General features: G+C 40.5%; 1 protein-coding gene and 1 long non-coding RNA gene across 5 annotated transcripts in view; one reads left to right on the plus strand and one right to left on the minus strand.

The window, feature by feature from the left end:
- Positions 1-21,779, minus strand: part of ARHGAP24 (Rho GTPase activating protein 24) — a 489,199-nt gene that overhangs the window by 295,741 nt on the left and 171,679 nt on the right. The window lies entirely within an intron of this gene.
- LOC103676945 overlaps positions 14,825-21,779 on the plus strand; it is a 29,184-nt gene continuing 22,229 nt past the window's right edge. Inside the window, exon 1 of one of the 2 annotated variants that reach the window (XR_572268.2) lies at positions 14,825-15,921. This is a non-coding gene — a long non-coding RNA (uncharacterized LOC103676945). The remainder of the gene's footprint in view (positions 15,922-21,779) is intronic. The other variant, XR_572267.2, reaches the window with a different exon arrangement.

Raw genomic sequence — 21,779 nt, forward strand, 5'->3', positions numbered from 1 at the left:
ACACACACACACACACACACACACACACACACACACACAGTGAGAGAGAAAGAAAAAATCAGTGACAGTTTCTTAAAGGCCAAGAAAACTTTTTCAGCATGTATACAAACAGTACATTTTCTAGTCCTTTACAGATTACAAAAGGTAATACAGGTACTTCTATCATCTTCAGTAATAATACAAAAATTTCCGTGCAAACAACAATTGTCCTGCTCTAGCACCTGGCATACCACCACGAGAGAGGCAGATGAAGCTCCTGTTCTCCTGGGGCTTACGTTTGGTTGACAATAGACTCCGTGAGGTTCTCTACGTGTGCACTGTCAGCCCGACTCCGAATCCCCTTCTTCCTACACCGCCTGGTTGACGTCCAAGTCGCTCCCGCATTAACATCACGGTGAGTCTCTCCTATGACCTATCCTACAGTTTCCCAGGGCTTAAGGAAAAGCCAAAGCTATGTATAAATAAACAAATAAGTAAATCAGTTACTGCACCAATCTAACCTGTTTCCCAAACTAAGGACCATCTAGGAAATTCCAAAACTTCTTCCTACTAATTTCTCCCTAAACAAATATTTTAATTGAAATCATCAGTCAATCTATCTATCTATCTATCTATCTTCCATCTATCTAATTGGAGATTGGGAAATTTTTCTAGAAGCTAGTGAATACATGGCCCTTTCCCCCAATCCTACCTCTACATTGAAAAGGGGAAACACCTGACAAAGGTTCAAAAAGGTTAATGGAAAGACTTCTACATCAGGACAGGGTTCTTTTGCCCACTTTCTAGTGGCAATCTCTCTTAAAATATTTGCAATGCCCATATCTGCTGGTCAAATGTCTGATGCAGAGAAGACTAATTGACTGATATAATACAATAATTTTAGTGAAAATCTTATCCTCTTCCTTTAAAGTACTCTCCACACCAGCGAAGCCTTACAGTTTAGGATCTAGGGAATAGAGGCGTGTTAAAGTTCCACAAGTACATTTGAACTTCACAAGTTAGGCTCTCCTTTTCAATAACCAATCAGGCTTTGGGACTTGTTTTATGTAGGCAAGGCATTCGTCACAAAAAGAAATAGGAGACAGCATCTATCTCATACACATTGCTCTATAGCCTATAAATATTGTTGCAAGATATTCTGGGTAAACTTTTCCAATACTAGATCTCTCTAGAAGTTAATTTGGGAGCTTTCATTAAGTGTCACATCAGTAGGGGCCCCTGGGTGGCTCAGTTGGTTAAGCGTCTGCCTTCGGCTCAGGTCATGGTCTCAGGTCCTGGGATCAAGCCCCAGGTCGAGCTCCCTGCTCAGTGGGAAGTCTGCTTCCGCCTCCCTCCCATTCCCGCCTCCCCCCCCATTCCCGCCTCCCAGCTCATGCTCACGCTCTCTCTTGCTCTCTCTCAAATAAATAAATAACATCTTTTTAAAAAAAAGAAAAAAGAAAAAAAAAGAGTCACATTGATACAAGCAGTCATCAGGGGTTCGATTTTCCTGATAAACCAGTCTTTGTCATGACTTCCTCTGGAAAAATACAAGTAAAGTTCCTAAGTTTATGCAAGTTTGTTACCTAAAAGAGGTTTGATAATAGAGCATATTTACTTCACACTCTGAACTTAATACGTTTTTACATTATAATCTGAGTGTATTTTTCTTAAGTTTTTATTTAAATTCCAGTTAGTTAATATGCATTGTAATATGTGTTTCAGGTGTACACAGCGACCCAACCCCTCCGTACAACAGCTGGTGCTTGTCACAAGTGCCCTCTTTAATCCCCATCACCTATTTAGCCCATCCCCCCCACCTCCCCTCTGGTAACCATCAGTCTGTTTTCTATGGTTAAGAGTCTGTTTCTTGGCTTGCTTCTCTCTCTCTCTCTCTCTCTCTCTGTTCCTTTGTTCATTTGTTTTGTTTCTTAAGCCAAATAAGTCAATCAAAGACAAATACTGTATGATTTCACTCATATGTGGAACTTTAGAAACAAAACAAATTATAGTGGATTTTTCTCTAATAGATATTTTCTCTATCTCCTTTATTCCTTATTGACTCATTATTATTCCTTATACCATATGTGGTGTATTAAACATGGGTACAAATTCTTTGACATTTTTTCTATCAAGATGTGAAGTGCTTGGCCTTTCCCTTAAATACAGGTGAGCTCTATAACTGCTTTGAGTCCGTGTCAATGTCTGTGTACAGGACAGTCTATTGGGACACTTTCTGGGATCCCTGATCTTCGATGAAAATCTACAGCTGGGGCACCTAGGTGGCTCAATCAGTTAAGCATCTGCCTTTGGCTCAGGTCATGATCCCAGGATCCTGGGATTGAGCCCCGCATTGGGGGGGGGGTGTCCCTGCTCAGCGGGAGTCTGCTTCTCCCTCTCCTTCTACTGCTCTCCCTGCTTGTGCCCTCTCACTCTCTCTGTCAAATAAATAAATAAATCTTTTTTTTTTAATTTTTAAAAAGAAAAAAAAACATCTACAGCTATTCTGAGACAGCCATGCTAGAAAGTTCACACATAGGTGCTCCAGTCAACAGCCATGTTTGAGTCCAGCTTGTCTGCACCAAGGTGAGCAAAGCTGTCCCAAACCCAGTAGACCAGCTCATCCACCAATGAATACCAAGTGACCGCACTTGCTGTCAATTGCAGCAAAAGAATTGTCTATCCAAACCCTGCCCAAATTTCTGACCCATGAAATCATGAGATATAGAAAAATGGTTGTTATTTTAAAGCCTCTAAGTTTGGGAATAGTTTACTATGCAATGATAGATAACAGAAACATAAAACAACACCTGGAATTCAGCTGCAATTGTAGCAAAAACTAAAACATATAGCATTGACCTTGGGACCAGAAACCAGTAAGTAGCACAAAATGAAATGAGCCCTGTATTTCTCAATCTTCTACAGCACAGGAGTCAGGCTGAGAAGGCCATTCGGTTTCAAGCACAAGCCCATTTCTCATGTCACAGAATAAATGACTCAGCGAGCAGAGATTTTTAGGTAGTATACCAGGATTTATTCTCTGGACATAGTCGAAATTTTTAAAACTTTAAAAAAATTAAAATGCAATATGTTTTATCACTAATCATCAGAGAAGCAGAAACTATAGCCACAATGAGCTATTACCTCCTACCACCTCATACCTGTCAGGATGGTCATTATTTAAAAAAAGAAAAATAATAATAATAACAAGCGTTGGAAAGGATGTGGAGAAACTGGAACCCTTGTGCACTGTTGGTAGGGATGGAAAATGATATAGTTATTACAGCAAACAGTATAGAGGCTCCTGAAAAATTAAAAATAGAACTACCATATGAACCAGCAATCACACCAAAAGACGTGAAAACAGGACCTCAGGGATATATTTGCACTTGCACGTTCACTGAAGTATTACTTAGAACAGCCAAGAGGTGAAAACAATCTAAATGTCCATTGACAAATAAATGGATGAAGAAAATGTGGTACATACACACAATGGGATATTATTCAGCCTTAAAAAAGAAGGAAATTCTGTCATACACTACATCATGGATGAACCTTCAGGACATTATGGTAAGCGAAATAAGCCAGTCACAGAAGGACAAATACTATGTGATTCAATTTATATCAGGTATCTAAAGTACTCAAACTCATAGAAGAAGGAAGGAGAACAGTCATTTCCAGAGTTTATGGGGAGGTGAAATGGAAAGTTGCTGTTTAATGGATATAGAGTTTCAGGCGATGCAAAATGAGAAAGTTCCAGAGATCAACCATACAACATTGTACATATAGTTAACAATAATGTATGCTTCAAAACTGGAGAGTAGATCTCATGTTATGTGTTTTTTTTTAAATCACATTAAAATATATTTAACAAGGTAATGTGTTAAAATTACAAAGTAAAACAACTTCAAAATATTTTCAAATAAACTAGGATACCTAATCCAATAGAAGCCATGTTTTCATATAAATTAGCTCAAATACGTTTTTTTGTTTTTTTTTTTTTAAGTAGTTTTCACACCCAGCGTGGAGCCCAATGTGGGGCTTGAATGCACAACCCTGAGATTAAGACCTGAGCTGAGATCAAGTGTCGGACGCATAACCGACTGAGCCACCAGGGCACCCCACTCAAATACTTTTTTTTTTTTTAAAGATTTTATTTATTTATTCGACAGAGATAGAGACAGCCAGCGAGAGAGGGAACACAAGCAGGGGGAGTGGGAGAGGAAGAAGCAGGCTCATAGCAGAGGAGCCTGATGTGGGGCTCGATCCCAGGACCCTGGGATCACGCCCTGAGCCGAAGGCAGATGCTTAACCGCTGTGCCACCCAGGCGCCCCTCAAATACTTTTTTAAATAAGTAAATGAGTTAAGAGTTAAATGAGCAATTAAAAGATCAAACAATTGAAAGATCATGGTCTAGGTTTTTGTATAGAGCCAACAATAAAATGAGGTTTTAAGAGCAGTTTTCTCTATATCAATAACCTTCAAAGGCAGGGATAGAATTTCATCATTCCATAACATTACAATGTGTGAGAGAATTTATGCAAGCATGTGCTGACAGATGGGAAGTTTTTTTAATGGAAATAATATAGGTTCCCTCCCCTGCCATTCTTCTCAACATACCCCAAGTTGTAAGAACTAACTTTTTATTATTAGCAAGACTCATGCCTCCTATTACCTCAATCTCTCTCTCCCTCTCTCTCTCTCTCCCTGTCTCCCACCCAACACATTCCCTACACACACACAAAATTGAGGGAGGTAAGAACTGGTAATGAAGTCAGGGGAAGTGAGAAGTTTGGCTCATTCAATATTTGAACCTTAATCTCAGGATCAGCATAGATACAGAAACCTATAATTTTCCCTCATTTCTTGGAATGTAGCAGGCAGAGAAGGGGGAGAGATCATTTCTGGCAATGGGATGGGAGATTCATAACCAAATACTCATTATATGTCTTTAAAAGTGCTTAATGAAGCGGATAAGCATGAGATGCACTGGTTACACTGATGAGAAACAGGAGTAATGATACTGCTTCTTGGAGGAGTAGTTTTAGAGGGAGAAAGTTCTCTCTACCCTGTCTCCTTTGCCCCAAGTCCAACACTGTTAGGATAATGTAGTTTTCCCAGTGCCTGCTTCTGAAGGTCTATCAAGAGGAGGTAAATGTGCTGTGCAGGCAAGGTTCAAAGAACCACATAAAGCAGCAGGAATATTTTTCTCTTGAGTATTCAACTCCAACACTGAACTTCTGTATTCCTTGAAAGGCAACTTCTTGAATTCTGTTTCTGGAGGCTAAACTGATGATTCTGCATTTCCAAAGCATCTCTACCACCTCTCTTCTTGCTTTTCCCCAAACTAATGCATGGTGATCTGCATTGTGGCCATGTGAGAAAGTCACTGGGGCTGGAAGCCTCAGGATGGCTGTCTTCGATTTTCCTCAGCTCATTCTATACGGTTCATAGGATGAAGCCTCACTGCCTCTGCTTCGGGAAAATGCAGAGGTCTGAGGGACCGCAAACCACTCTATTCTCGTTCAAGTTAGATATTAAGCTTCCTGGTAATACAGTAAATTAGCATACAATTCTTTTAAAGTAGGCTTCAAGCCCAATGCAGAGCCCAATGTGGAGCTCAATGTGGAGCCCCACATGGGGCTTGAACTCATGACCCTAAGATCAAGATCTGAGCTGAAATCAAGACTCGGGGCACTCAATCGACCAAGCCACGCAGGCACTCCAGTGTACTATTTTCAAATTAAAGCACTCTGTTGGTATAACTGTGAGGTCACACAATACAGGTAATCAGGAATAGCTGTCCTTCTGTGGCTAAGTTACATTCACGTACACTTTTGTTTTTAATGCAGTGGCATGGGACCGCTGGTACTGGTACTTAGAGGTCACTGTCCAACTCAGCTTGGTGACTGCTTCCTGAAATAGATCCTACTTAGAGCAGAGTGTAACGAGCGGCTTAAGAGCCCAGACCTGAGTCAGACAGACTGATTTGAATTGGGCTCTATAGTATTTCTTGATTTGGGGCAAGTGTCTTAACTTTGCCCCAGTTTCTCTATCTAAAAAATGAGGATAATAGTAGTACCTACACTCTAGGAGTGCTTTAAGGATTATAATATATACTCCATATAAATCATTCTGAAGGTCACCCAATGCATAGTAAGTACTCAACAAATCTTAGCTACAGTCTTTATTTTTCCCTACCTTCCTATAAGAAAGCATTTTGTTATTGAATTGAAAGTACCATTCCCATGTAAATAAAGGAATGAATGTAAGACACATATTAACAAGGCTGATCTACAACTTCTCCCTAACTTGAACAATTCAATTTCCCCCGTGAAGATCATGTAAGCACTGTTAACCTGTTGTGATTTTGCAGAGGGAATCTGAGTACACAGATTTTTCCGAATCGTTGCATTTAAGTTTCATACATATAAATTCTTTGGCGTCTTTCCTAGAAAAATTGGGCACTCTCTGGGGTGAGCTTGTGATTTCCAGATGCATTCAGAGAGCTCAATGCAGCTGTTATCTTCTACTGACCAGCCACAACTAGCTCCGATGTTCCAAACAGGATGTAGCCCTTGGGAGGGGAGTGGATTGATGAATGTCATATGAGCTAGCAAAGGCTTTCTTGAACTTACATCATGTTTAATTGTATCAAATGCTGTTCATTATGTGGTTAGGTTTGTGGTGTTTCTTGGAGAAAGAAACAAGGAGAAAAACTGCTGGCATCTGAAACAAAACCAGAAATCTCTGTTCATCGGGGACCTCAAATTAGACTTGAGTCATAGGATTGTCAAGTCGCTCATGCTGGAGTCAGCTGGCCCGAATGGCTTCTTATAGCACAATACACACATTCTTATTTAATCTCATTGTCTCATTTTTTAAAAAATGGGTTTAGACATTCTCAGAAAACAAGATTTGGGAAGACTTAGGATGGCATGTTAGTTTCAAATCTTAAAATTATACTAGGAGCTTTTCTATATATTTGAAGGCTGTCCCATTGAATTTAGAGAAAATTCTGTGGTAATTCTTCTGTAAAAGCACTGGTATTCCAGGCAAGACCCACTTCTGGATGCCAAGACGACCCTTTAAACTAGCTGTGCTCTAAAAGTCCCCCCCACCCCCCCACTATAGTATTTGCCACTTTATTTTTAGGAAACCATCAGGGAAATATAAAGAGGAAGGCTCATCACTGAAATGGCCTCATTCTTGTTAGAGGGGACTGCTATGCTCATGAAACCCAAAATGTAAGTCCAAACTCATGACATATGCAGTCTTATAGCCAGCCATACAAATGGAGAATAATGCACACGGGCTTGACGTCAGAATACTTCGATTTTTACTTCACCTCTGCCACTTATTACCTGTGTAACTCTGGGTTAGTCACCTAACTTCTCTGAATCTTGATTCACCCTGAAACATGTAAAAACAACATTTACCTCACAAATTTCAGATTGGATGTCAGTTGTTTCTCGTCAATGGCCTGTTTAATCAGTCCAGAGAGTCTGGGTAATGCTCATATTAACCAGATTTATAGTACTGGAGATAATTATACCTGGATGATAGAGGTATTAATGATGCACTTTTCCCAAACTTCTTCACTGGCTCATGGCCATGCCACACTGGGACCCCTGGAAGGACGTTTTCATCTCCTTGGAAGGGAGTAGAGTCAGAGAGGAAAAACTCCAAATGAGTAGTAAAGCACAAAAGCCTTAGACCAAAAATATGACAGAAGGTCCAATTATGCAGAAGCAATATATTTCCTCTTATCTGTTCCTTATTTCCACTTCTAAGTATGCTTAAAAAAAGAAGATAAACTAGGACCTTTAATGGGAGAGAAGAATTGAAGGAGAAGCCACAGGCACAGACACTGTTGAGACTCTCAGAGAAAGAACCCTGTGTTCTGACATCCTTGACCAGGCTCAAGGTCACTTTTTCTGGAACGCAAGTAAGAGGGTTTCTCGTGCCATCCCAGCATGGTGCATAACTGTTGAGACTGTGACTCCGGGCAGGATAAGGAGGAGCGGTTAAATATTCATATGTCTTGAAAGGAGGCACTGCAGTTCGGTGAGAATGGGTGGAGAAGATAGAAAATTTGTGAACTGAGGGCCAGAGACGAGTAAGACCCAGGACGCGTCTTAACAGATGTAAGGGTACAGAGGGAATTTCTGTGAAGAAATTATCTCCATTGTCGTGGATGCCAATGGGTCTGGATACTTCTCCAGATGCTGTCACGCCATGTATTCTCTAGAACATGGTATACATTTCGAGGGGTCACTATTAAATGAAAAGATGAATGGGCTTTTACCAGTGAAGTATTATCAGAGGACTCACAACAGTTTATGCTTAACAACTCACTTCACCATCAAGAGCAGCCATGGTAGCAGCCGCAGAAGGAAAGGATGCATCGTCAGTGACCTGCCAGGTCCAAAGGCTCGCTGGAAAATACACACCGAATGTGAAATCGGCTAATTAAGTCCATTGTTGCCTGGCTGTCACTCTCAGGGACAGCAGGGAGACTCAGACTGTGTGCCTAACTAGGTTGGGTGGCCAACTTGAATCCCCTCCACCCCCAAATATGCATATGAAAGGTGGACTGCGGGCCAAGGTCAGGAGTACAAGATAAATCTCTGTGTATAATCATGCTAACATAAAAATGGAGGATTAAAATCTCATTAAGATGTTGTGAGGGGGATGGAGAGAGAAGGCCAGAGCAGAAGGCAAAGCAATGACCTCCACGTGTGTCTTTTGCTAATGACCTTTATTTAATCCAAGCTTCTTGATTTGAGGATATCGTTGCTGTGCAGGCGCAAAGCCGCCTGTTATAAAAAGCCTGCACAAAAGCACCATTTTGCCCCAACAGGAGTGCTCTGCTCTGCCCCAGTAAAAGCACTTCCATGCCATGAGGCTGAAGCCTCCCCTTCTAGCCTCCAGGAGGCAGCGGCTCTCCATGTCCCTCTTTATTGCGCTACCATTTTTCAAGGTCCACGGGCCCCTGTGTCTTGTAATGACACTGGATAGGAAATATGAAAACCTTTCCTTAACATATCATTTTACTTCAAAACAACTACTTCTTTTGACAGAATTAAAGCGCAATATGTTTAGGGAACAAGATGACATTACTCTGACTGCCTCAGCAAGACTTTTGGAGATAAATAGGCATGCCTGTCCCGCTCTCACACCAGACCGTCTGATCTTACTCCTGACCCTGCTCTTTGCCCTCGCCAGCCCCAGACCTAGTACGTGCATTGAATGTTCCAGCAATTGATCCTCGGGAGCCAAAAGGCCACCAGATAACAGTCAGAGAACCAACACGAACATTTAGGTTTCTTGACTCCTTGTCCAGTGCTTTTTTTCCCACTTCACTGGGTTCTGACTCTCTGAACTCTGCGCCCAACTCCCCAACTCCAAGCCCCAGTGGAGCTGCAGATATAACTGTGAATTCTGGGGGAGCTTGTTGTTGAATTCTAATAAAAAGATCACTGTTGCTCCATTTAGAGAATTTTTGCAAAATGATCTCTCAGAGTTTCTGGAATATGAAAGGCAGAAGCAAAGCAAAATGTCAACATTAATTTGATATGGCTTTTTGTTGAATGCAAAACGGTTCATTAAAACCTTAAACAGGTGGCAGGTTTGGCAGCCCACTGTGTATACGCTATGGACAGATTTATTATGCCTTTCATTTTAAAATATTTATGCAGAAACAGACTCAGTGAGATAAATTATCTTGTTCACAAGAGCATTCTGTTCAAGGCTGCTATGATAACTGCCATATCAATCAAATTATGCAATGAAAACTTACCATCAATTTTATAATCATCATCAGTTATTTGTAACTTAGGAAACTCTTTTCATTACTTCTCCATTTTAATTTTGGGGTCTTCCAGGCAGCTTTTACTTAACAGTGGGAGACAGGGCCACAAAATGAGGACTGTATGCAGGATATCACTGCAGTCTCTGAGGTTCAGAGTGGGAGCCTGATAGGCATTTCAAAGCAAACGTAATTATGCGTGAATAGCATTGGCTCTACCCATCCTGTATGATGACTCTGGGTAGACAGGACCATGTAAACATCAGAGGCATGTTTAAACACTGAGGCAGCTTTGCTTCAGCAAATGAGGTGAGCCACAAGCCAGTTCAAGCTCAACATAATGTCAAGTGAAGCAAAGGCCAGACTTCAGAGTCATTACTGAGTCCTTCAATAAGTGTACTAACTCCATAGGCTCACCACCGTCACTTGTCCAGGAGCTGGAAGTTTCTACTGGCAGCATCTGTCAGTTGGCAAAGGTTGGTCTCATCAACTTTAAATAGTACAGCACATTTTCTCCTGAAGAATATCCAGAAATGATTCCCCCAGGGTCCAGTCTGTCACAGAACTTTGCAGATTCCTTCGGTCAGTACGGTATCTGGAGTTTCGCACACACTAACGGATGTAACATTCTGCCAGCTACTTTCAGATCATCCTGACCTGCTAAGGTCACTTCCCACAACTGCAAGATGCATGGCAAATCCCTCTGCAAGCACACTTTCCTACAGAAAACACTTAGGACCAGTAAGGGGAGGTGATACAATTTGCATTTCTTATTTGAACTCTTGCCTCACTTCCATTAGGGAAGCCCTGATTATATTCACTACTGTCTTAGTTGAGTATCTCAAGGGCAAGGACATCTTGGTTTTTCAATTGGCCTCTCATGTAGAATCACCCTCATCTTTCTGCTCCATGCAGCTTTTCAGTCTCCACCTCTGCCAAGGAAGGAGGTTCACCAACCTTTCCTTCCCTTCTTTCCCTCACCAGAATGGCTGTGTCCTCCTCTACTGTGAACCATGTCAATGCTCAAGAATAACCTCCATGAAGACTTCTCAGCCTAACTCTCTGATTACAAATTGTTGTGGACGCCCTCTTAGCGCCTGTGAGTAACCCAAGCAACTCTAATTGGCGAGATGCACATTTCTGGGCGTGGCTATTTTTGGCTTTGTTTTTGTCCACAACAACCATTAGGAATTCTCAAACAGTAACAAAAAGGCTACCTCAAGGCAGATCCTTCCGGTGCATTCAGATGGTTATAAGAGTGTTGGAATGTGAGTAATTACTTCAGGGTTTCTGAGGTTAATCCTCATAAATCCTGCATAGCCAATATTATGCAGAAGGACACATTTTACATGACAATGAGAGGTGCCCTTAACCATTTGATTTTCACTATTAAGCTGTCAGAAGAACAGAGGACTTGGAGTCAGAAAAACTGAGTTCTAATCCCCACCATCTCTTCACTTAGGAGCTGTGCGATTTTAAGTCCTTCATGGTCTTAGAGGAGGCTCAGCTTTTTCATATAAAATGTGCAAATATAAAATGTGCAAAATGGCACTGGCTGTGACAACTTTAAAGGGAAGTTGATGTAGGTAAGGTATATATGTATTTGTTTACTAAAGAACGAAAAAAGATATAATATTATTATTACAACCACACATCAGTCCAAGAGATTTTGTATTATTCTGGGATAAATGATAAAACGACACAATTCATGTAATCTTTTTTAAGAAGCAAGTACAAATGGTCTGAGTTTAATACTACAAGGGGCTGTTCAGCAAGACTAGTTGCATTTGCCTGCTTAATCCCTTTTAATTAGGCTGACAGTAAGATAAATGAAATCTACTATTTCTGCTAGAGCAGTGGTTCATAAAAGTGTGATCACTGGGGGCGCCTGGGTGGCACAGCGGTTAAGCGTCTGCCTTCAGCTCAGGGCGTGATCCCAGCCTTATGGGATCGAGCCCCACATCGGGCTCCTCCGCTGGGAGCCTGCTTCTTCCTCTCCCGCTCCCCCTGCTTGTGTTCCCTCTCTCGCTGGCTGTCTCTGTCAAATAAATAAATAAAATCTTTAAAAAAAAAAAAAAGTGTGATCACTGGTCCCACACTACCAACAGTATCTCGGAACAGTATGAGAAATGCACATTTTAGGGCTTTACACCAGACCTACTGAATCAGCTTTTCAAACAGTTCTGATGAATGCTAAAGATTGAGAACCGTGGCTTGGTCAGTAGACTGGGGCTTTAGTCCAGACGCCATTAACTTGCTGGGTAGGCTTGGAACCCAGGCAAGGATAAGACAGCATGAGGTTCTGGGCATTAACAAAAACAGCAGCAAATTATCCCAGATTTTCAGTCAGTGCAGATTTCTTATGATGCTATCATTTCCATTAAATATAAGCTATGCAACAAATATGATTTTTTTTATTTAGAGAGAGAGCATGAGCGGGGGGAAGAGAGAGGCTCGGGGGATGAGAATCTTAAGCAGGCTCCACACTCAGCATGAGGCTTCATGCGGGGCTCTATCCCATGACCCCGAGATCATGACCTGAACCGAAATCAAGAGTCGGACGCTTGACTGACTGAGCCACCCAGGCACGTCCAACAAAGTATGATTTTATAAACCTTTCTAAGTCTTTTCTACATGAGTAAATTAACATTTTTTTTTTTTGGTGCATTGCCTGACCAGAAAACCAAATTTGGGGATTCTAAAAATATGGCTCCTACAGTTGTAAGGGCAAAGCCTCTGACTTGAAGTGACTAAATGCACTAGACCAAGTTTGTCATCAATTCTCAGAGTGACTCAAGGCAAGTCAGCCTCTGCGTGCTCACACATCCCCACTGGGAAAGTGAAATAGCTGTACTAAAATGTTCTCTAAGCACTTTTCCAGCTCTCCCTGTCTGACTTGGAGATTTCTTTCTTCGTTCTCTTTCACACCCTTCCTGAAAATGCATTCTTAGAACAGAACAGAAGGCCAGAGAGAAAAACACTGGATGAGAAGCAGAGGAGGGAAGAAAAGTACACAGGAAAATTTCATTTCCTACACCATGAAGTAATTAAAACAAAATCATAAAAAGTAACTAAAACCCAGCTCTAAAATGAGGATGAAATAGTACCAAATTTTAAGAATTATACAATAAACGGTGTTCATCCTTTAAAGGAACCTGCATTCCTAAGTGTGTAGGAATGCCTTAAGGGCTCTCTGTCTAGCTATGAAGGGGGTTGAATTGTTCCAAATCTTCGAACCCAGGCCAGTAAAGGGAGGTAGAGCTTAAACAAAAAGAAGTGCAGAGGGCAACACAGCTGCTACACACTGCACATGCACCTTGCATAAGCTCATCTTTATCTTATTAAAGGAAAATCTCTTCTCCAGCTTGTTCCGTCAAAACCATGCCATGGCCACTGACCAGCTTCCTAAGGGTAAAACTCACACTCCTCAAAGTCCAGAAAGCAGTGAACCGAATGTTTACAAGTGCCCTTAGAGAAAGGATGACGTAAATTCAACGTATTAGGAAAGATAGCGTGCCATTACAGCATTATGGTTGCAGAACATCAAACTACCAGACATAATGAAAATAAACACCCAGCAGGGGAAATATTTAATTATACACAGAGGGCAGCTAGCCTCTGAATGCTGCAATTCTTTATTTTCCATTTCCACTTTCCAAATGTTTTTAAATAAAGTTTTCCCTCATTCCAAACAACGCTCAGCAGCAAATGTTTCCTTGCCATGGAGAAATCCATGAGGCCATTTCTTCCTGGACCACCAGAGCCCAGCTGGAACCACGAGTCTGCCTTCCTTGTCTGTTTGGCACCAAAACTCACTGCTCCAACAGATGGGTCAGCTGACTCAATAGCCAAGATTTGCCAGCTGATACAGAGCAATAATCGAGCAGCAAATGGGAAAGACTCTACCTGAACTCACTGCCAAGATCAACCTCTGTAACTTCAACCAAGGGTGGGGTGGGTGGGGTGGGTGGGGGAGGATACTCAAAAACAGTCCCTCCCATTTGGTGTCTCCATTGTGATAACTGTGTATAAACCATGCTATGACGAAAACGAAGTTATGAAGTTCCAGTTATGAAGTCCCAGTTGAGAAACCATTTGCACATTTCTAGAGGACGGCTAGATGAAAAGAAAGTACACGCTAAAAGGAAATTCACAAGCAAGAGTTTTATGGCCAGAAATTGAAAGATCTCATCTTGCCACAATATGGCTTAATTAAACATCTCCCCTCTCTAGCTCATTCCAGCTCCACTCATATTTGTGTCCAGTGATCTTTCTCTTTATGCAATAGGCCAAGTATTTTTAGTAGAAATTCAATCCACATGGTTTCTGATTCATTTATATACATTAAAACACATCAGAATAACAGCAGAATGGCTCCTGATGGGCGAAAAGTTTTCTGAGCCTGCTTCCTCATTAGGAATGGAAAACTGTGCTGTGTGCTTATTAAACTCATTCATCTCCCCATAGGTTAAAGTTTCACTACAAAGCTTGGGCCCCAAAAGATGGAATATGTTGAAAGTTGGTAACTCTACCCCTTAAATGGGGAAAAGCATTTATCTCTGATCCTGGGTCTTTGGAGGTATCTTGGACCTTTCTCAAGAGACTTTTCTGTATTTGTTCAGAGGCAGATTTGCAGCACATTCTCCCTTTTACTCGAGGCACCAGCAGGTACTCATTTTTTACCTAGGCAATCCTAGTCTCCATCATTTCCCAACCATAGAAGTCAGTGTAAGAAAAGTTCTACAGAAATTCCTCTTTCAACTGCATAAATATACAGTTGACCCTTGAACAATATGAGGGCTTGGGGTGCTGACCTCCCACGCAGTCAAAAATCTGCATATAGTTTTGGCTCCCCCAAACTGAACTACTAATAGCCTACTGTTGACCAGAAGGCTTACTGATAACATATAGTCGATTAACATGTATTTTGTGTTCAGTGTGTTATATACTGTATTCTTACGATAAAGTAAACTAGAGAAAAGAAATTATTAAAAACTCATAAAAATATATTTATAGTACTGTCCTGTATTTATTGAAAAAAATCCATATATAAGTGTACCTGGGTGGTTCTAACCCCTATTGTTCAAGGTTCAACTATACTGGAGCATGTAAAAAGTGTTTTGGAAAACTTCAGAAGGAAAAGAAGTGCCCTCTTAACAGAAATGGATGCCTTCTACTCAGAGCTCCAACATGAAAGGCTGCAGCAAGAGGCTCTGTTTATTTATAGCTCCCAGTTTCCTCATCCACAAGCTTTGTTGAATCACTTCTATTCACTTACACATTCATTAGTTTACTCATATTTTGATTTGGCAAATATTTATTTCACTGCCTACTTGAGCCAGGTTGTTGGAATAGGGAAATTTGAATATTGTTTTTGATTTCTTAGAAGAAAAGAGGCAAACAAAATAATATAATAATTTTTATAATTGACCAATGGACAAAGTATAATAGGAATACAGAAAACAGATCATTTAATTTTTGCTGAGAAGGGCAGAAAGGCTTAGAGAAATAAAAGCTAGAAAGATAGGTAGGATGATTCAAGGAAAGGGCAGTCTAGTCAAAGGTAACATCAAGTGCAAAAGCACCGAGGCATAAAAGAAAAATGTGTTCCTCGAACTAAAAGGAGTTCAGAATTGATGAACCAAAATATAAGGTGTCGTCCAAGAATGTCTAGGACGGCGCAAATAATGAAGGGCTCTGTATGCCATACAAAATAATTTAGAGTTTATCTTGTAAAACAGTTGTTCTTAACTGTGTATGACCTAGAGATCCTTTGGCAAACACTCACCTGGGCCCAAACCCAAGAGATTCCAATTTCGTCATTTTGGGATGAAGCCTTTCACTTAGATTTTCTTAAACATCCACGGGTCATGTTGTCTGTCCCTGCTTTAGAACTGCTTTAGGCTCCTAGGAACCACTGAAGAATTATGAGCTTGAGTGTTGGTTGGTAGGTCCCTTTGTGAGGGGAAAGCCATAATGAGCTTGAGTGTTGGTTGGTAGGTCCCTTTGTGAGGAATGTGAAGGGATATGTTGCAAGTGATAAGAGATACTAGGCAAGGAGTGGTTTCAGAGCCAATGCAGAATTGCAGGCAAGAATGAATGAATTCCTGAGGACGTGGCGGCAAGCAAGGTAAGTAGACTTAAGAGAAATGATGGGAATTAGATCACTAGAAACTGATGATTTAAAATTACATTCTTTTTGGTGACACCATTCCCCAAAAAAGGGGACATGGGGTGGAGAAGAAAGAAGAAAGTGAGTTCAAATTCTCATCTGCTTAGTTGATTGGGTTCAGAATGTAAATTATGTAGGAGACTAAGAAGGTATTAATTTAATATTTCCCTACTGCTTTCTTCTTTGTTTGCAATGTTGGTGATTTGGGAGTGGTTTTATTTGAATTGGCTAACACAGCACTTACTAAGATTTCACAATTCCAAACACCATGGGCAAGCTGCAATTCTAACAATTTATGTCAAGTAAATGTCAAACAGAATCACTCTGTCCTCCTTTAAAGGCTAGGAGGATAGTAAAAAGGCATCCTCAGAGAATTTTCCCCAATCTTCTTCCCTCTCTCTGCTGGAACCACTCAGCGCTATGGTCTGTATTCAGCAGCTTGACGCAGCCAAACAAACTGAGAAGCTTGTTGGATAGAAAAGTGGCCGAGTTACCGAATATTCAAGTAGAAGAAACCATTCTTGGGACAGAATCAGAGTTTGCAGCCACCCCATCCCAACCCAGACAGAAATTACTTTCCACGGCTTCACATCCGTTCTCTTCTCCTTCTACTTTTCCTGGCCCCTCTCCAAGAATCAGTGTTCTGGGGATCTGTCCCGAGGCCCCAATAAAGGGTGCTGACATATTTTCCTATATAGTTGGAGAACCTAGTTCACCAACATATTGAATTTATTTTTCCTGAATTACTGAAAATATCTACATATTTGATCATGTTTTTCATTATAATATCCTCATGTGAGGAAGTAGATGCATTAAAATATTTTTCTATCATTATCTCCTATGGATAGTTAGGGCCACTAAAATATATGATTTGCTTGAATCTTCTAATGTATTACACAGAAAAACCTGTGTACTGTATGTTTGAAAGTACAGGGCCAATGCAGGCTACCTTTTAATCTTTTTATCCAGATTATACATTTGCATGTTTGCAGTGTTGGTGACTTGCAGTGTTTTTATTTGAATAGGCTAATATAGCACTTAAGATTTCACAATTTCAAACACCGAGGGCAAGCTGCAGTTCTAACAATTTATGTCAAGTAAATCACATGCATACACATAGATACAGGTATATTTTACATACATCATGTACAAACATTATACATACATACATATTTTTTATTGGCGGTCTTTTTTTTTCATTTATTATTGAGTTGTCTGTCTTACCAAGTTGTAAAAGTTCCTCGTATATTTTGGATACAGAACCATTTATCAGATATGTATCCTGCCATTATTTTGTCCCAGTTTATGGTTTGGCTTGTTATTTTCTTAACAGCAATGTTCAAGGAGCAAAAGTTTTTAATTGTGATGAAATCCACTTTTAAATATTTCATCCTTTGTACTCTTTGCATCCTCTCTAAAAAAAATTTTGCCTTATCCAGAGTGACAAGATCTCCTCCTGTTTTCTTCTACAAGTCTTATAGTTTTGCATTTTGGTGGTCTTTTCTTTTTTGCAACAGCACTTCCTCCTGCCAACACCATCTCTGTATTTCTCTTTTCAACTTTCTCTTCTCATGTGATGTCTAGCAAAATGTAAAGTGTGATCAAGATGGGTCTGTTTACCTGCAGTCATCCCCCGTTCTCCAAATAATGCGGGCTGTGAATTTTTATTAATTAATCAATACATTTATTTATTTTTAAACTTAGGTTTTTTTAAAGGTTTTTTGTTTCTTTGTTTGTTTATTTAAGATTTTATTTATTTATTTGACAGAGAGAGAGAGAGAGAGTACAAGCAAGGGGAGAGGCAGGGAGAGGGAGAAGCAGGCTCCTGCTGAGAAGAGAGCCCAACATGGGGCTCGATTCCTGGACCCTGGGATCATGACCTGAGACAAAGGCAGACACTTAACTGACTGAGCCACCCAGGTGCCCCTGGGCTATGGATTTTTAGTGAGATGTGTTACCATAATATGTTGACAGCATGGCCCTGAAACCTAAATTAGGCTTATAGGGTAGTGAAACTTCACATTACGGCCAGACTTCCTCAATTAAATAAAATCATGCTGTCTCTCTAGGTAACCTGCCTTGGAAGTGTAGGTTGAGTTCTGAGGCAATTTCACCCAGGGAGAGAGAAAAACAAGTAGATTTTGAAGGCTCGATGTTCTTGGACCCAACCATGAATAAGAAGCATGGTCACTGCTGCTGTGACCACCACGCATTTCAGAGTAAATCCTGTCACTTAGTGACAAAATGGCAGCTGTGAGAGTCTTAAGAAAGGCAGAATATACATGGGAATGTTAGAAATTGTCTCACTACGTGTAAAATCTAAGTCTATCCACTTTCCCGACCTTAGTTCCCCTCACCCACTCCTTTCCCCTTGATTACTTCACCAGCCTAACCGCCTTCACTTTGGTCTTTGCCCCTCCTTTTTTCCTCCAAAACTAGAACCAGAGTAATCCTTCTGACAGGCTGATCCAACACTTTAGTTTACAGCTTAAACACTTAAACCCATTTTCTCTGGATCAAGTTCCAAGTCTAATGTGGGTGGGTTCCCGAAGCCCATCATGAAAGACCACCTTCCTACACCCACAGCTTTATTTCCTAAGGCTTTCCCCCTCAAGCTCAGGCAAAGCAAGATTTTCAAAATCCCAGGCTCTTTGCCAGGACAGTCACCTCTTCTCTGTTTCCAGCTAACCCCAATTCACCTTTTGATCTCTGATTAGAGGTTATTTCTTCTGGGAAGTTGCCATTAGCCCCTTCTATGTGCTACTAGAGTAACCTGGACTTGCCTGTACTTATATAGCCATTTGCAAATGCACTCTAATTGTCTATCAACTTCCCTGCTCTCTTTCATTTTCCCCGTCAGCTTCTTGTGGGTAGAATATTTTATTTTCTTAATACCTCCAGTAGCTAGCTCACTGCCCACACACAGTAAGTTCTCAGTCACTAGTTGTAGAATAGAATGAATGAATGAATGAGTGTAGTAAAACTGTATGCCATTTTAATGGTTTTTGATATGATGATAGAGAAAATTACAAGTCTAGTGAAAGTCTAGGCAAAGGATTGGGGTAAATTAGCTAAAATACTGAGGAGAAAATGAGTCAAACATACTTTAATAAGAAATTTATTATATTCTGACTCCTGTTTCTTTTTACTATCAGGAAGTCAAGGAGTGCCACTAAACTGAAGAGATCATCTCAACCAGCATTTGACTAAGCCTTGAGATGTATAATTTTTTTCTTTTCCTTTCTTGCTTTTTTTTTTTTTTTTTTTGAGAGAGAGAGTGCGAGTGCACACAGGGGGTGGGGGAAGAGAAAGATAGAGAGAAAGAATACTAAGCAGGCTTGCAGGGAGCCTGCTTAGGGCAGAAACCGACATGAGGCTCAGTCTCAACACCCTAAGATCATGACCTGAGCCGAAATCAAGAGTCAGATGCTTAATCGACTGAGCCACCCAGGTGCCCCATAATTTTTTTCATTTTTAAAATACCTTTAGGATTTATGTTACTCAACCACTTAAGAAAAGCTTTGCATTTATTTAATTTAAATTTGATTAACATATAGTGTATTATTAGTTTCAGAGGTAGAATTCAGTGATTCATCAGTTGCATATAACACCCAGTGCTCATTACAGCAAGTGCCCTCCTTAATGCCCATCACCCAGTTACCCCATCCCCCCCTCCACCAGCCTCCCCTACAGCAACCGTGTTTTTTTCCTAAGAGTTAAGAGTCTGTTATTGTTTGTTTCCCTCTCTTTTTGTATTATTTTATTTTTCCTTCCCCTCCCCTGTGTTCATCTGTTTTGTTTCTTAAATTCCACATATGAGTATAATCATATGGTATTTGTCTTTCTCTGCCTGACTTATTTCACTTAGCATAATATCCTCTAGTTCCACCCATGGTGCTGCAAATGGCAAGATTTCATTCTTTTTGATAGCTAAGTAATATTCCACTGTATATAGATACCACATCTTCTTTATCTATTCATCTATGGGTGGACATCTGGGCTGTTTCCATAGCTTGGCTATTGTGGACATTGCTGCTATAAACATGGGGGTGCAGGTGCCCCTTCGGATCACTACATTTGTATCTTTGGGGTAAATACCTAGTAGTGCAATTGCTGGGTCCTAGGGTAGCTCTATTTTCAACTTTTTGAGGGCCCACCATACTGTTTCCAGAGTGGCTGCACCAGCTTGCATTCCCACCAACAGTGTAAGAGGGCTCCCCTTTCTCTGCATCTTCGCCAACACCTGTTGTTTCCTGTCTTATTAATTTTAGCCATTCTGATTGGTGTGAGGTGATACCTCACTGTGGTTTTGATTTGCTATTTCCCTGATAATGAGTGATGTTGAGCATCTTTTCATGTGTCTGTTGTCCATTCGTATGTCTTCTTTGAAGAAATGTCTATTCATGTCTTCTGCCCATTTCTTAACTGGATTTTTTGTTTTTTGGGTGTTGAGTTTGATAAATAGATTTTGGATACTAGCTCTTTATCCGATAAGACATTTGCAAATATTTTCTCCCATTCCATAGGTTGCCTTTTAGTTTTGTCAACTGTTTCCTTTGCTGTGCAAAAGCTTTTTATCTTGATGAAGTCCCCAAAATTTATTTTGGCCTTTGTTTCCCTTGCCTTTGGTGAGTAGTTGCCTAGTGAGTAGTTGCTGTGGCTGAGGTCAAAGAGGTTGCTGCCTGTGTTCTCCTCTAGGATTTTGATGGTTTCCTACCTCACATTTAGGTCTTTCATCCATTTTGAGTCTATTTTTGTGTATGCTGTAAGACAGTGGTCCAATTTCATTATTCTGCATGTGGCTGTCCAATTTTCCCAGCACCATTTGTTGAAGAGACTGTCTTTTTTCCATTGGATATTCTTTCCTGCTTTGTCGAAGATTAGTTGACCATAGTGTTGAGGGTCCATTTCTGGGTTCTCTATTCTGTTCCACTGATCTATGTGTCCGTTTTTGTGCCACTCCCATACTGTCTTGATGATTACAGCTTTGTAATCCAGAATTGTGATGCCACCAGCTTTGGTTTTCTTTTTCAACATTCCTTTGGCTACCCAGGGTCTTTTTCTGGTCCCATACAAATTTTAGGATTGTTTGTTCCAGCTCTGTGAAAAATGTTGGTGGTACTTTGCTAGAGATTGCATTGAGTGTATAGATTGCTTTGGCAAGCATAGACATTTTAACAATATTTGTTCTTCAAACCCATGAGTATGGAACATTTTTCCATTTCTTTGTGTCTTCCTCAATTTCTTTCATAAGTGTTCTATAGTTTTCAGAGTACAGATTCTTTACTTCTTTGCTTAGGTTTATTCCTAGGTATCTTATGGATTTTGGTGCAATTGTAAATGGGATGGATTCCTTGATTTCTCTTTCTTCTGCCTCATTGTTAGTGTATAGAAATGCAACTGATTTCTGTGCATTGATTTTATATCCTTCCACTTTGCTAAATTCCTGTATGAGTTCTAGCAATTCTGGGGTGGAGTCTTTTGGGTTTTCCACATAGAGTATCATATCATCTGTGAAGAGTGAGAGTTTCACTTCTTCTCTGCATATCTGGATGTCTTTTATTTCTTTTTGTTGTCTGATTGCTGAAGCTAGACTTCCAGTACAATGTTGAACAAGAGTGGTGAAAGTGGACATCCCTGGCATGTTCCTGACCTTAAGGGACTAACTCTCAGGTTTTCCCTGTTGAGGATGGTATTCATTGTGGGTTTTTCATATATGGCTTTTATGATATTGAGGTGTGTTCCCTCTATCCCTATACTGAAGAGTTTTTATCAAGAAAGGATGCCGTACTTTGTCAAATGCTTTTTTTGCATCT

Source organism: Ursus maritimus, unplaced genomic scaffold, assembly GCF_017311325.1.
Source record: "Ursus maritimus isolate PB19 unplaced genomic scaffold, ASM1731132v1 scaffold_8, whole genome shotgun sequence".
Classification (NCBI taxonomy): Eukaryota; Metazoa; Chordata; class Mammalia; order Carnivora; family Ursidae; genus Ursus; species Ursus maritimus.